Source organism: Macaca fascicularis, chromosome 3 (genome assembly GCF_037993035.2).
Source record: "Macaca fascicularis isolate 582-1 chromosome 3, T2T-MFA8v1.1".
Taxonomy (NCBI): Eukaryota; Metazoa; Chordata; class Mammalia; order Primates; family Cercopithecidae; genus Macaca; species Macaca fascicularis.
The window spans coordinates 6,778,415-6,791,095 of NC_088377.1; the positions used below are offsets into that span (position 1 = coordinate 6,778,415).

The 12,681-nt window shown below is 40.7% G+C and overlaps 1 protein-coding gene across 7 annotated transcripts in view; it reads left to right on the forward strand.

The window, feature by feature from the left end:
* The window catches only part of DSCAM (DS cell adhesion molecule), an 855,708-nt gene that overhangs the window by 639,026 nt on the left and 204,001 nt on the right, over positions 1–12,681 (forward strand). The window lies entirely within an intron of this gene.

Below are 12,681 nucleotides of genomic sequence, written 5' to 3' on the forward strand. Positions count from 1 at the left end.
GTCTCCTGTACAGGTAATATGCGTGAAAATCTTCTAGTTAAAAGTGCTCATTTCTTTTCTTTTTTCACTACCTTTCACTATTGAAAAAGAAATGCATTCAAGAAGAGAGTCTGTGCTTTTTTTACCAAAGCAAAACAACCCCATCAAGGAAATGCTGAATCCATCCGCTCCCCACAAAGACTGAAATTTTATTTTTAAAAAATCACTTTTTTTTTCCTTTTTCTTTATGATTGTTCATTTGCTTTAATTCTAAATTACGAAATGTAACAAGAGTCTTACGGGAAGGCTTCTCTCCTGAGTTTTCGTGTTTCAATGTCATTCTAAATACACGAGAACATTCACCGTAACAGAAGCCCAGGGGTGGTCCCAAAGCACAGACCAGATCACTCGGCTGTGAGGTGGGAGACTCAGATATCATTAGCTGTAAATAGAAAACAGGAAGCAAAGCCCCAGACACAAGGGAGTCTTATGTTACTAGAATAAAATGGGTAATAAGGGGTCACCTTCAAGGACAGAAGTTGTTGAGAGAAGGACCTGGTTGTGACTGGAAGAGCTGTGCATGAGGTGGAAATGAGTGGTGGGAAAGAGACCCAGAAGAGGCCTATGCCAGTGAGGACAGAGGGTTCTGCTCAGTACGCAGCAACCTGCTTCTTAGCTGTTTAAACAAAGAGTTGTTTATCACTCACACAATATGCCCGCTATGGGATTGGGGGCAGAGAGATCTGCTTATCCCAGGATCCCAGACTGATAAAACAGGCACCATCTCAAAGTTGCGTGTCACCATGTCAATAGGAGTGTCCTGGATGGTGCCATCGTAACAAGGCTTCCAGCCTGGAAGCCACACTTGGCACTTCTGCTCACAGCTCATTCACTGAAGGCTACACATGGTGCTCATGCTCACAGCTTATTTGCTGGAAGCTACATATAGTACTTCTGCTCACAACTCATTGGCTGGAAGACACACATGGTACCACATGGTACTTCTGCTCACATTTCATTGGTTGGAAGACACATATGGCACTTCTGTTCACAGCTCATTGGTTGGAAGATACACATGGCACTTCTCACAGCTCATTGGCTAGAGCCAGTCATATGGTCCCATCCAACCACAAGGGACCAGGCAGAACAAGTTTCCCAGGTGCTCAGAAGGTGGATGACCAGAAACATGTGACAGACAGCACTCGTGATCACCACAGAGCCTAAAACGTTACTTTATTTTCTTGATTATTTTGACCATTCATCCATTTGTTCGTTCATTCCTTTAGGAGTCCATCTAACAAAGTCATTTTCTTTCTTTAAAAAAAAAAAAAAAAAAAAAAACTTTTAGGTTCAGAGATACATGTGAAGGTTTGTTATATAAGTAAACACGTGCCACAGGGGTTTGTTGTACAGATTATTTTATCACCCAGGGATTAAGCTCAGTACCCAGTAGTTGTCTTTTCTGCTCCTCTCCTCCTCCCACCCTTCCCACTCAAGTAGACCCCAGTGTCTGTTGTTTCCTTCTTTGTGTTTTTAAGTTCTCATCATTTATCTCCCACTTATAAATGATAACATGTGGCATGTTGTTTTCTGTTCTTGCATTGGTGTGCTAAAGATAATGACCTTCAACTCCATCGATGTTCCTACAAAAGAAGTGATCTCATTCTTTTTTATGGCTGCATAGTATTCCATGGTGTATATATACCACAGTTCCTTTGTTCAGTCTGTCATTGATGGGCATTTAGGTTGATTCCACATCTTTTCTATTGTTAATAGTGCTTCAGTGAACATTCGTTTGCATGTGTCTTTATGGTAAAATGATTTATATTCCTCTGGATAGATACCCAGTAATGGGATTGCTGGGTTGAATGTTAGTTCTGCTTTTAGCTTTTTGAGGAATCACCATACAGCTTTCCACAATGATTGAACTCATTTACACTCCCACCAAGAGTGTATGAATATTCCCTTTTCTCTGCAACCTCACTGGCATCTGTTTTTTTTTTTTTTTAACTTTTTAATAATAGCTGTTCTGACTGGTATGAGTTGGTATATCATTGTCGTTTTGATTTGCATTTCTTTAGTGATTGGTGATATTGAGTTTTTTTCATATACTTGTTGGCTACATGTTTGTCTTCTTTTGAAAAGCATCTGTTGATGTCCTTTGCCCACTTTTTAATGGGGTTTTTGTTTTTCCCTTGTAAATTTGTTTACATTCCTTATAGATACTGAATATTAGACCTTTGTCAGATGCATAGTTTGCAAATATTTCCTCACATTCTGTAGGTTGTCTCTTTACTCTGTTGATAAGTTTCTTTTGCTGTGCAGAAGCTTTTCAGTTTAATCAGATCCTACTTGTCTATTTTTGCTTTTGTTGTGATTGCTTTTAGTGTCTTTGTCATGAAATACTTGCCTCTTCCTAGGTCCAGGATGGTATTGCCTAGGTTGTCCTCCAGGGTTTTAACAGTTTTGGGTTTTACATTTAAATCTTCAATCCACCTGGAGTTGACTTTTGTGTATGGTATAAGGAAGGGGTCCAGTTTCAATCTTCTGCATATGGTTAGCCAGTTCTCCCAGCACCGTTACCGTTAGTCATTTTCTGTGAGTAAATATGATAGATCTTGATATAGTCATCAGGATCTCTGCACCCAAGAAGCTTAGATGTGGTGGGGAAGCTACAAATACCTGTTACAAGGGGATCAGTGGCACTTGTCACAAATGGCATACATGCCTGCCAGGCAATTTGTTGTTGGAATGTAGAGGAGGAATCCAATATTTTCACACAGGGCAATCAATGGATACTGCACAAAGGAGGGGGCATTGGAGCTATGTAGTCAAAGCTATGCAGTTTCAGTAAGCAGAGGAAAGGAGGGGAATGGGGAAGAAATTTCTGACATTAGGAACAACCTGAACAAAAACGTAGAGTCTGGAAAATATAAGGTAATTTAGTTAGAAAAGGCTCACATGTAATTTACTGTCATCTTGTGGAAGACACAGAATGCTGTTAAAGGCAGAGAAAGTATAATCCAAGATGTATTTGCAGAAAAGTAATGAACATCTATCTATCTATATGCAAGATGTATTAGAATGGGTAGAGTGAGAATAGGAAAGGAGGCAAAAAAAACAGTGAGGAAGCTACTGCAGTAGCTAGATAAGAGGGGATGAAGGCCTACTCAACAAAGGTAGAACGGGAATAGAAAGGAAAGGTGGAGGTCCCTGTAGGACAAGCAGGTAGACATGGCCAGCGTTTACCTGCCTGGCTTGAGTGTTAATCAGGAGGGCTCCCTCCTGTGGTTGTGTAGGTCAGTGCTGCCCAAAGCGGGGTCTGGAGACCCATAGCATCTGCATTGCAGGGGGCTAAGGGGCAGATCTTGTTAGAAATGCAAATTTCCCTGGGTTGTAGCCTGGCAATTTGTGTTCCAACAAGATCTCTGGGTGTTTTCTGTGCACATGAAGATCTGAGCAGCTATGGTAGAGGCGATGTGCAGTGGCTCTAGCCTCCCTATCCAGTGTTCCCGCCAGGACCCGATGGAAGTGTAAGTGAGATGCTCGCCGGGAGAGGCCCCTGCATATGTACACCCTGGAATGGACAGGTGTTAGACAAGCATGGAATACCTTAAAAAGTAACATCCTAAAGCATTCAGGGTTACTGTATAAAATATTTCCAGTCCTGTTTTCTAAGTCTTTTTCATACAACTTTTGAGTGCTTTGGGAACTCTTTCTGAGGCTGGATTAAGTTACTACTGCTGTAACCTGTGCCACTTCTGAGGGAAGAAGCCATATTGAGCCTCATCTGTCTTTCTAAATCAAGTAACTTCGGAAGTTTCCTATAAAATTCTAGGCACTTATGCTCAATTACTTCATCATATCTTCCCAGCATAGAAAAACTTCCTAACCCAGATGATCTAATTCACCTTATGCTGGAAAAAGCATTACATTTTATTTGTTCTCTTATAGAATTACTTCCTTTGTCTCTTGAAAACTTAGAAGGAGCTGCTTCTTTCACCATTGCTTTTTGTTGATTTCTTCTTGCACAGTAAAGTGATTAACTCAAATTTAAGAAGGCAGCTATCCAAAAATAGCACATATGAAACAGGCCCACTTCTCTATTCTGTGATCTAAAACAATGTTGTTATAGGTTATTATTATTTTCTTTTCCTAAGAAACTTGTGATATCAAAATTATATTTCCAGCATGTACTATCGTTATTTCTTCTCACTTTGAAAAAAAGGAAAAATTAATTTTCCTTTCCTTTTCTTTACTAGGGCCCAATTCATCTTTAAGTATCTGGGTATTTAAGGTTTTGATATCTTGAAACATTGTGCATTCTTCTCTTTAGAAAAGACCTTTGGAGCAGACTTTCTAGAGATGGGGAGAAATGATGGTAATCCATCATAATGGCCTGATTCCACTCTGGACACATAACTGTTCTCCATCTCTGAAGCCATTCCAAGGGAAAGTTTAAAAGATCCTAAGTTAGACGGTGAATGATACACATGATGCTCAAATTAGAATCTACTTTTTTTCAGAGCATCTTTGCCACTGCCTCCCAAGCAAAGGGAAGCAGGAACATCACCTTATATGGGGACTTATATCACTGTCAGATTCAGGTGAGAAGGGCACAGTCATTCTCCCCTGAAAGTGGTAGGATTCTAGAAAATTACGGAAAGTCTTTTAATTCCTCCTGAGTACTGCACTGTCACCTCTGGGAGCTGTCACCGAAAAGAATAGTTGCATGTTATTTAAGGCCATGTAAAGCTGGTACTTAGACATAGTTTAGGCATGGAAAAGGAAAGAGAAGCTTCTGGATGGTGTTGCTTATTTAGGCAATACACAAATTAGTCATTTTCTTTTCCCCCAGCTGCTATGGCACGTGTGAGAGAAGACAGAAAACTTTCCACTCAGAGAGCTTGGTTGTCTCTGTCTTCCTCCTTCCGAGGGGACAGCTAGGCCAAGACACCTGCTAGGTGGAGTTGAGGGGTGAACACCTCCATCCTCTCTCCTGCTTGCTGTTAGGCCAAGATGTCCCCAAAAGCTATCCAGCTCTACCACCTCCCTGCTTTTAAAGCACAGAGCCTTTGGCTGTGGATTATTGCATAAAGAGGAGATTCTCATGAGCCAAAGTCTGGCCCATTTTCATTTGGACTGCCACATCCTGAGCGTGCTTGTCCAAATATGTCCAAGGGTCATGTTCACTGGGGATGAGAGAGCTAACTAAGAATGCAGACTCCAATTCCACGTTCCAGACCACAGAATCAGACTTGGGGGCTGGAGTTTTATGTTTCTGTTCTTGGAGGCACGCAGCTGATTCTTTGGAGTATTATGGTTTAAAAAATCCTCAGAAAGATTCTACCCCAGGGAGGGTCATCTTTCCTTCATTTCCTCCCACACATCCCCATATCTGATGCAATTTTTCTCCCAAACTTCTGCAAGCTCTTTGGTAGACAGAAAAATATGCACCTCCTCCCCAGGATGTCTATAGCCCAATCCATGGAACCTGTGAATGTATTACTTTACATGGCAAAATGCCTTTGCAGATGTGATTAAGGGAAGGATCTTGAGATGGAGAGATGTCCCTGGATTAGCCAGGCGGGCCCAGTGTCATCACCAGGATCTTCATAACAGAGAGGCAAGAGGCCATGAACCAAGGAATCTAGGCAGCCCTTAAGAGACTTGGAAGACATGTGGTGATTCCTCAAGGATCTAGAACCAGAAGTACCATTTGACCCAGCAATCCCATTACTGGGTATATACCCAAAGGATTATAAATCATTCTACTATAAAGACACATGCACGCATGTGTTTATTGCAGCACTGTTCAAAATAGCAAAGACTTGGAACCAACCCAACTGCCCATCAATGATACACTGGATAAAGGAAATGTGGCACATATACACCATGGAATACTATGCATCTATAAAGAAGGATGAGTTCATATCCTTTGCAGGGACATGGATGAAGCTGGAAACCATCATTCTCAGCAAATAACACAAGAACAGAAAACCAAACACCGCATGTTCTCACTCATAAGTGGGAGTTGAACAACGAGAACACATGGACACAGGGAGGGGAACATCACACACCAGGGCCTGTTGGGCGTGGGGGGCTGGGGAGGGATAACATTAGGAGAAATATCTAATGTAAATGATGGGTTGATGGGTGCAGCAAATCACCATGGCACGTGTGTACCTATGTAACAAACCAGCACGTTCTCCACATGTACCCCAGAACTTAAAGTATAATTTAAAAAAAAAAAAACAACTTCTTTAGTGCCTCCAGAAGGAACACAGCCCTGCTGACGCTCTGAGTTCAGATTTCTCATCTCCAAAACTATAAGAGAATAAATGTGCATTATTTTAAGTCACTACCTTTGTGAGAACTTATTCCAGCAGCCACAGGAAATGTCTACAACCTCCTAGCTTTGTTGCAGTGTTTTTTCAGCAAACTTGGACTGAACAGTCTCCACGGAATGGTTGAGGAGCTAGCCCTGGGACGTGTGATGGGCACTAGACACCTACCTTTTAGGAGTTGATGGGAGAGTTGGAAAACAGTTGTTCAGTCATTGTCAGAAGTAATAAAGCTGCCCATGGCTTCCCACACTGTTCTCCTCATATTCCTTGCCTGGTGACAATGGCAGCCTCCTGTCAGACATTAGTAAGATGGAACATCTTTGATTTGGTTATCTGAATGTAATTAGGTAGACACTGACTGCTTACTGTAGGTCAGTCATGGTCCCAAGCTGTTTATCCATATTAACTTGTTTAATAATTATTCCTCCACAATGACTTGGGTACTATTATTAACCTCATTTTAAAGATGAGAGAACTAATGCCTAGGGCACAGTTGATCCCAGGCTTCTATGAAGCAGAGCCAGGATGTGAGTCTGGGCAGCCTGGCCCCTGGTGTCACTCAAAACCTATCCTGTGCTCTGTGTCTGAGGGCTGGATATTTCTTTCTTTTGGTTACAGCACCTGAGATCTAGCTCCTTATACCCCACATATTTGTACCCTGGAAGTAACACCCTACAGAACTGGAAGTTCTGTACAAATTTTGGAAGGATAAACTAGCCCATATCCACGGAGACCCACCAGATAGAGAAGAGCCAGAAGCCCTGGGCTATGATGACCCTACAACATGGTGAGAGTGAGCCAGAGCTCTGATGCTCTTCAGAAGGGGCACTTTGAGAAGCACATTTTGACTTATTCATTAATCAAATATTGATTAAGTTTCCTCTTTGGGCCACACCCTGAGCTCAGTGATGGCATATCATACAAAACAGGGCAACCTGCTGGCTACACACAGAAAACAGTTTCTAGAGTGCAGGCAAGAAACATGGGCAGCTAAGTTCAAGGTTTAGAATTCTTCTTTAATATATGCAGCTGCATCGGCAGAAACAAGTTGTTTATATATTTAAGTGTGCAGATGGAAGCAAGTGTTCAGAGGACATTTGTTGTTAACCACAGTGTTTCCACCCTCGGTATGGTACTTGATAATACAGCCACATGGTACTTCATCACCTGGGGCTTTGGAAACTTTTATTTTAGCAAAACAACTTTACTTTCGAATAACAGAAAAATTACCCATGCAATAGTGAGGTTTTTTTCTTAGTCCCATTGATGATACAAACATAAGTTTATTGCATCTAATGTGACAGAGCTCTCTCAGTAATGATGATGGCTTTTGGTGCAGTGTAAAGGGATCTGGATTTTTTTTTTCTGAAAAGGAATGCAAACCTGGCGATGCATCATCATTAACTTCCTAGTTGCAATGTCCTTGGGTGTGAGGCTAAATTTGCTTGCAGATGAATACAGTTGAAGAAGTGTCAAATCAGGTGATCCTAAGGGCTGGAGAAGATACATTTTGAAGGGAAGGCAGTGTTTGGCCCTCATAGGTGCAGTGCCATTTTCTTTCTTCCAAATGATCCTTGAGAACTAAACTCTATTTTCCATGATTTCAGCTGAGCTTCTTGCTGAAGAGGGCCAGGGTTATGAAAGAGCTCAGAAAGAGTCCTACACAGACTAAAGTAGCAGCTCTTTTAGTCTTAATTATCGGCCTTTATGTAACATTCTTCAAATTAAATATACAGTGAAAGAAAATAAATGCCTCCATATTTTGAAAACCCGACAGCTTCCTCTCCTGTGTTTTCCTACTTCATAAGGCAAAATGTGTTTCTTCTAGAGGCTAGTACAGATGGTTCCTCTGGACCATACGGTTAACTGATATGAAACCACTGTCTGTTTTGAGTCTCGTCTTTGTATTTTATGGTCACCATCTGGCCCCCTGACCATATCCCAATGCCTCAGTAGGGCTGATGGTGGATAACTCCATTGTAATGTATCACTGTTGCCGTAGAATAATACAAACATTTGCTCTGCTAATTTTCGTTTCTTGGATGTAATGTAGTAAATTCTTTAATTATACAGGCAAATAAAATACTCCTAATACTATTGCATTCTGAAGAGGCTAGTCTCATACAAACGAGGAAGAGCTGATAGTGATAGTGATTTTTATTAACAAGGTCTACTGTCATTGCAGACATAGAGCAACTAAGTCATAACGTCCTGATATGCTTATGAAGGTCTGGAGCTAGATGGAGACAAGCCTCTTGTGACCTGCTTCTACCCTGGGCTTCAGGGATACATATTTTACTCACATTATATTGTAGGGAAAACAACCCAGGGGAATCATTCGGGGTATATGAAGTTCTATCAGAAAAAAAAAGAAAAGAATAAGAAAAAAAGAAACATATATCCACCCAAAGAACTGGCAACTGGATGCATTTAAATGTACCAGGAAGGAATGACAGAGACCATGTGACTGCAGAAAAGTGAGAGAAGAGAGAACTAGATCAAGAACATCATAGAATAGCCAAGGACAGAGAGAAGAAGCAGGAAACAGAATGATGAGGCTACAGTAGACAGGAGTTAGAATGGTCACAGAATTTTTCATATTCCTTATTTCCCAAAAGTTCAAGAACCAGTCACATCTTGGGTCAACATTACCAAGAATGGAAAAGCACATAATAGCTTACATGTATCATTTTCTTACAAGAGCCAGGCCCGGCGGGAACTGCCTTGCTTATGTAATCTCATTTATCCTTACATCAGCCTCTGAGGTGGACATGACCACGATTTCCATTTTACAGGCAAAGCAACTTGTGTGGCTCAGAGATGTGAAGCCACTTGTCCAAAGTTGCAGAACTGTTCTGTACCTGAGACTGGAGTTGACTTCTGCACTGTGTAGATCTTCACAACTTAGATGGTCTTAGTAGAATTACTTGAATTTGCCTTGACCCAGACACCATGTTATCCAAAAAGTAACTCCATGTCTCAAGAGTAAAGTAAAAACCAAATCACTGTTTTAAGACCGATGTAATATTCTGAGAACACAGCCATGTCCCGTGCTAGCCAGCTCTGCAGGTTGACTCTCTGACAAGAGCTGTTGTACATTCCCAGCATGGGCCTTCTGGTTAAGAAGGACTGCAGGCGTCGTTAGCCTGGGAACTGAGATTGCACAGACTGGCTGAATGAAGTGAGTCATGCAACAGCCAAGGCGAGGCAGGGAGGAGTGTGCAGACCTCATCTGAGGCTGTCAGATGTTGGTACAGCCTGGAGCCATCTTAACATGCAAGAACTATTACTGAGCCATGAAAACAAAGTGAATTAGAGTGATACCAGATCATGTGGAATTGCTATGAGTTATTGCTGTTTGCGAAAGTAAATGCAGAATTGTGTGTAGTAGATACTCTTCTGTCAAATGAACTATAACCAAAAAATTGCATATGTGTGTATGCATGTACGTGTGTGTATGATTGCAGAGAAAAACATGAAAGGGCATACACCAGGTTATTAATAAAGGCTGTCTGGAGAGCAGGGATGAGCATGAGGGAGTGTGTCCATGTGGAGGAGAAGGACAAAGAGATGGACATGGGGGCAAAAGGTCTGTAATTCCATCAACTGCATATGTAATGTGCTTCCACTTGTGCAAAATTACGTGTTTGTGTGTGTGTGTGTATCATACATAAAAACATGTTGAAGCATGGTCAGTAGAAATTTGACCATAATTGCCTCAGACTGGTTGGTTGAATTTTAGGTGACCTTTATTTTCTTCATCAAATTTAAGTATATTTGTTTAGGTGAGCTTTTTGGAGCCTGCAGATGCTTTTGAGTGAAGAAAAAAATATATTTAAAATATTACTTGGACCTTGCATTTATTAAAGTTATAAATGCAAAAACCCTCTTTTTTCAGTTCAACTTATAAATTTTATTATTCTATGTGTGTATCTAGTAAATTTAAACAAGTACTCCTAAGAGATTTTTTAAAAAACTTTCAGGTTCAGGAGTACATGTGCAGGTTTGTTATATAGGTAAACTGTCATGGGGTTTTGATGTACAGATTACTTCATCACCCAGATAATAAGCATAGTACCCAGCAGGTGTTTTTTCTGATCCTCTCCCTCATCTCACGTTAAGAGATTTTTGATTAATGTTTAGACCCATTTATAAACTTAGTTCATTTTTCTTCTTTGTACATTAAACTATATTTATAAATTACACATATTTAATTTCCTTTTTAAGTACTCCAATTATCTAACAAAACTTTTCTGGGCATCTTAATAACTTATAAATAAATAAACAACATAAATAATTTAGTATTATTATGACTTCTTAAATATCACATTACTATGTTTAATCTCAGTAAAAGTCCTGCTTAATATCACCTGTCTAAATCAATTACTTAATTATACATTTAAATTAGAATTCCACATCTGATAAATACTAGTATGTTATATCTCATAAAAATTACAGTTAAACTGCACAGATGTCTTACCATAAAAATAGTAATACTTTGGGCTTCTTCTCTAAAACATCTCAGTATGGAATTCTAACTCTTTCTGGAGCTAGAAGACACTTATCTACTGAGAAATCGTGAAATACCAAGCAGCTTGGGCGGTAGCTTCCTGGGCACCTTTAGGGATATTTTCCTAGTGAACTGAGGTTTCTTAATAACCAGAGAAGACCCTTGTAGAGACACTGACTAGCATCTTGTTTGTAAAATTCAATCCCAGTCTGTTCTAAGGTGTATCAAAGGGCTGTATCAAAGCTTTTCCCTTGGGTCTATCATACCCCATGCTCCCCAGATTCATGCATTCATTATCTGTCTCTTATGGCAACTCACAAAAGCCAGCTACCCCTTAACAGGTGGCTAAGCCTCTTTATTTAACTCAACAAGTCCATTTTTGGCTTCATCATATTTGAATTTTTCCCGTGTGTCTCCTGTCTTCAAGGCTGCAACTAGAAATAGAATTCAATCCTAGTGCGTAATGAATGACATCATCTGCCTTGTAGTTACAGTTCTAGGTCTGCCAATGCCGAAGTAGTGGAATTCCATTCTGTAAACATGCACTGTTCATAAAGTCCCCCAAAAATTACTATATTCATTTTGGGGTAAAAAATGATATTTTTCAAGCAGATATATGGGAACATTTAGATGATTCCTAGAATGTAAGATAAATATTAATCAACTAAAATGCCAAGGGTGGTGTCCAGACCAATTTCTCATTGTGCTACTCAAATATATATCAGATTGGCAAATATAATATTTGATCACAAAAGAGGAGGCATCAACTTTTAGTTTCAGCTCTGGACACATGAAGAGCTTGTAGGGCATCATTCTCATCTTTACAATAAGAAAAAGCTGGAGTCCAGGCTCGGTGGCTCACACCTGTAATCCTAGCACTTTGGGAGGCCAAGGCAGGAGGATCACTTGAGCCCAGGAGTTCCAGACCAGCCTAGACAACATGGCAAGACCTTGTCTTTACAAAAAATACAAAAGTCAGCTGGGCATGGTCGTGTGTGCCTATAGCCCCAGCTACTTGGGAAGCTGAAGTAGAAGGATTGCTTGAGTGCAGGAGGTAGAGGATGCAGTGAGCCATGAACATGCCACTATAGTCCAGCCTGAGCAACAAAGCAAGACCCTGTGTCAAAAAAAAAAAAAAAAAAAAGAAAGAAAGAAAGAAAAAAAAAAGAAAAAGGGGAAAAAAAGAAAAGAAAAGCCTGGAAAAACTGAAAATCAACAACTTTTCTTACAGAGAACTGAATTGACACAGATAAACTCTGACCCGGAAATCTAGGGAGATAGATGACACAGCAAGATACAACAACAGAGATCGGCCCACCTGGAACAGAAGCTGCTGGGCCAGTGAAGTAGCAAGAACAAGTAAATGACAATTTTAGTACATTGCTGGTGGCTGAGTGTGGGCTGGAGTGAGAATGAGGAGCTCTTAAGGGCCACTGTCTTGGGGTTATCCTCACACTTTCACAGACTTTCCCTCTAGGAACCTTATCAGATTCTCACAGCGATGATCAAACCTTCTCCATAACAAAGGTCTACTCTCCAAGGAAAATTAAAACAAAAAAACAAAAGCTTTTCCAGAACCACATTCTGAAATTTTGTCCCACCTGCAAGGAAATAAATTCCTTCCCTCTCCAGCCCTCTCCAGCCTACATATCTGATCTAAGGGGTGGGAGGAAAAAAAAAAAAAAAAAGCATAGTTAGGAGTCAAGGCTTCAGAGAAATGGATTGGGAATGCAGAGAATGGAGCAGGGATGCGGGGTGGGGGTTGTGGGGACATCTGTGTACCTGGAGGGAGGCTGACACTTGGAAGGACACAGCCCTGAAACACTGGCCCAAAAAACACTGAGA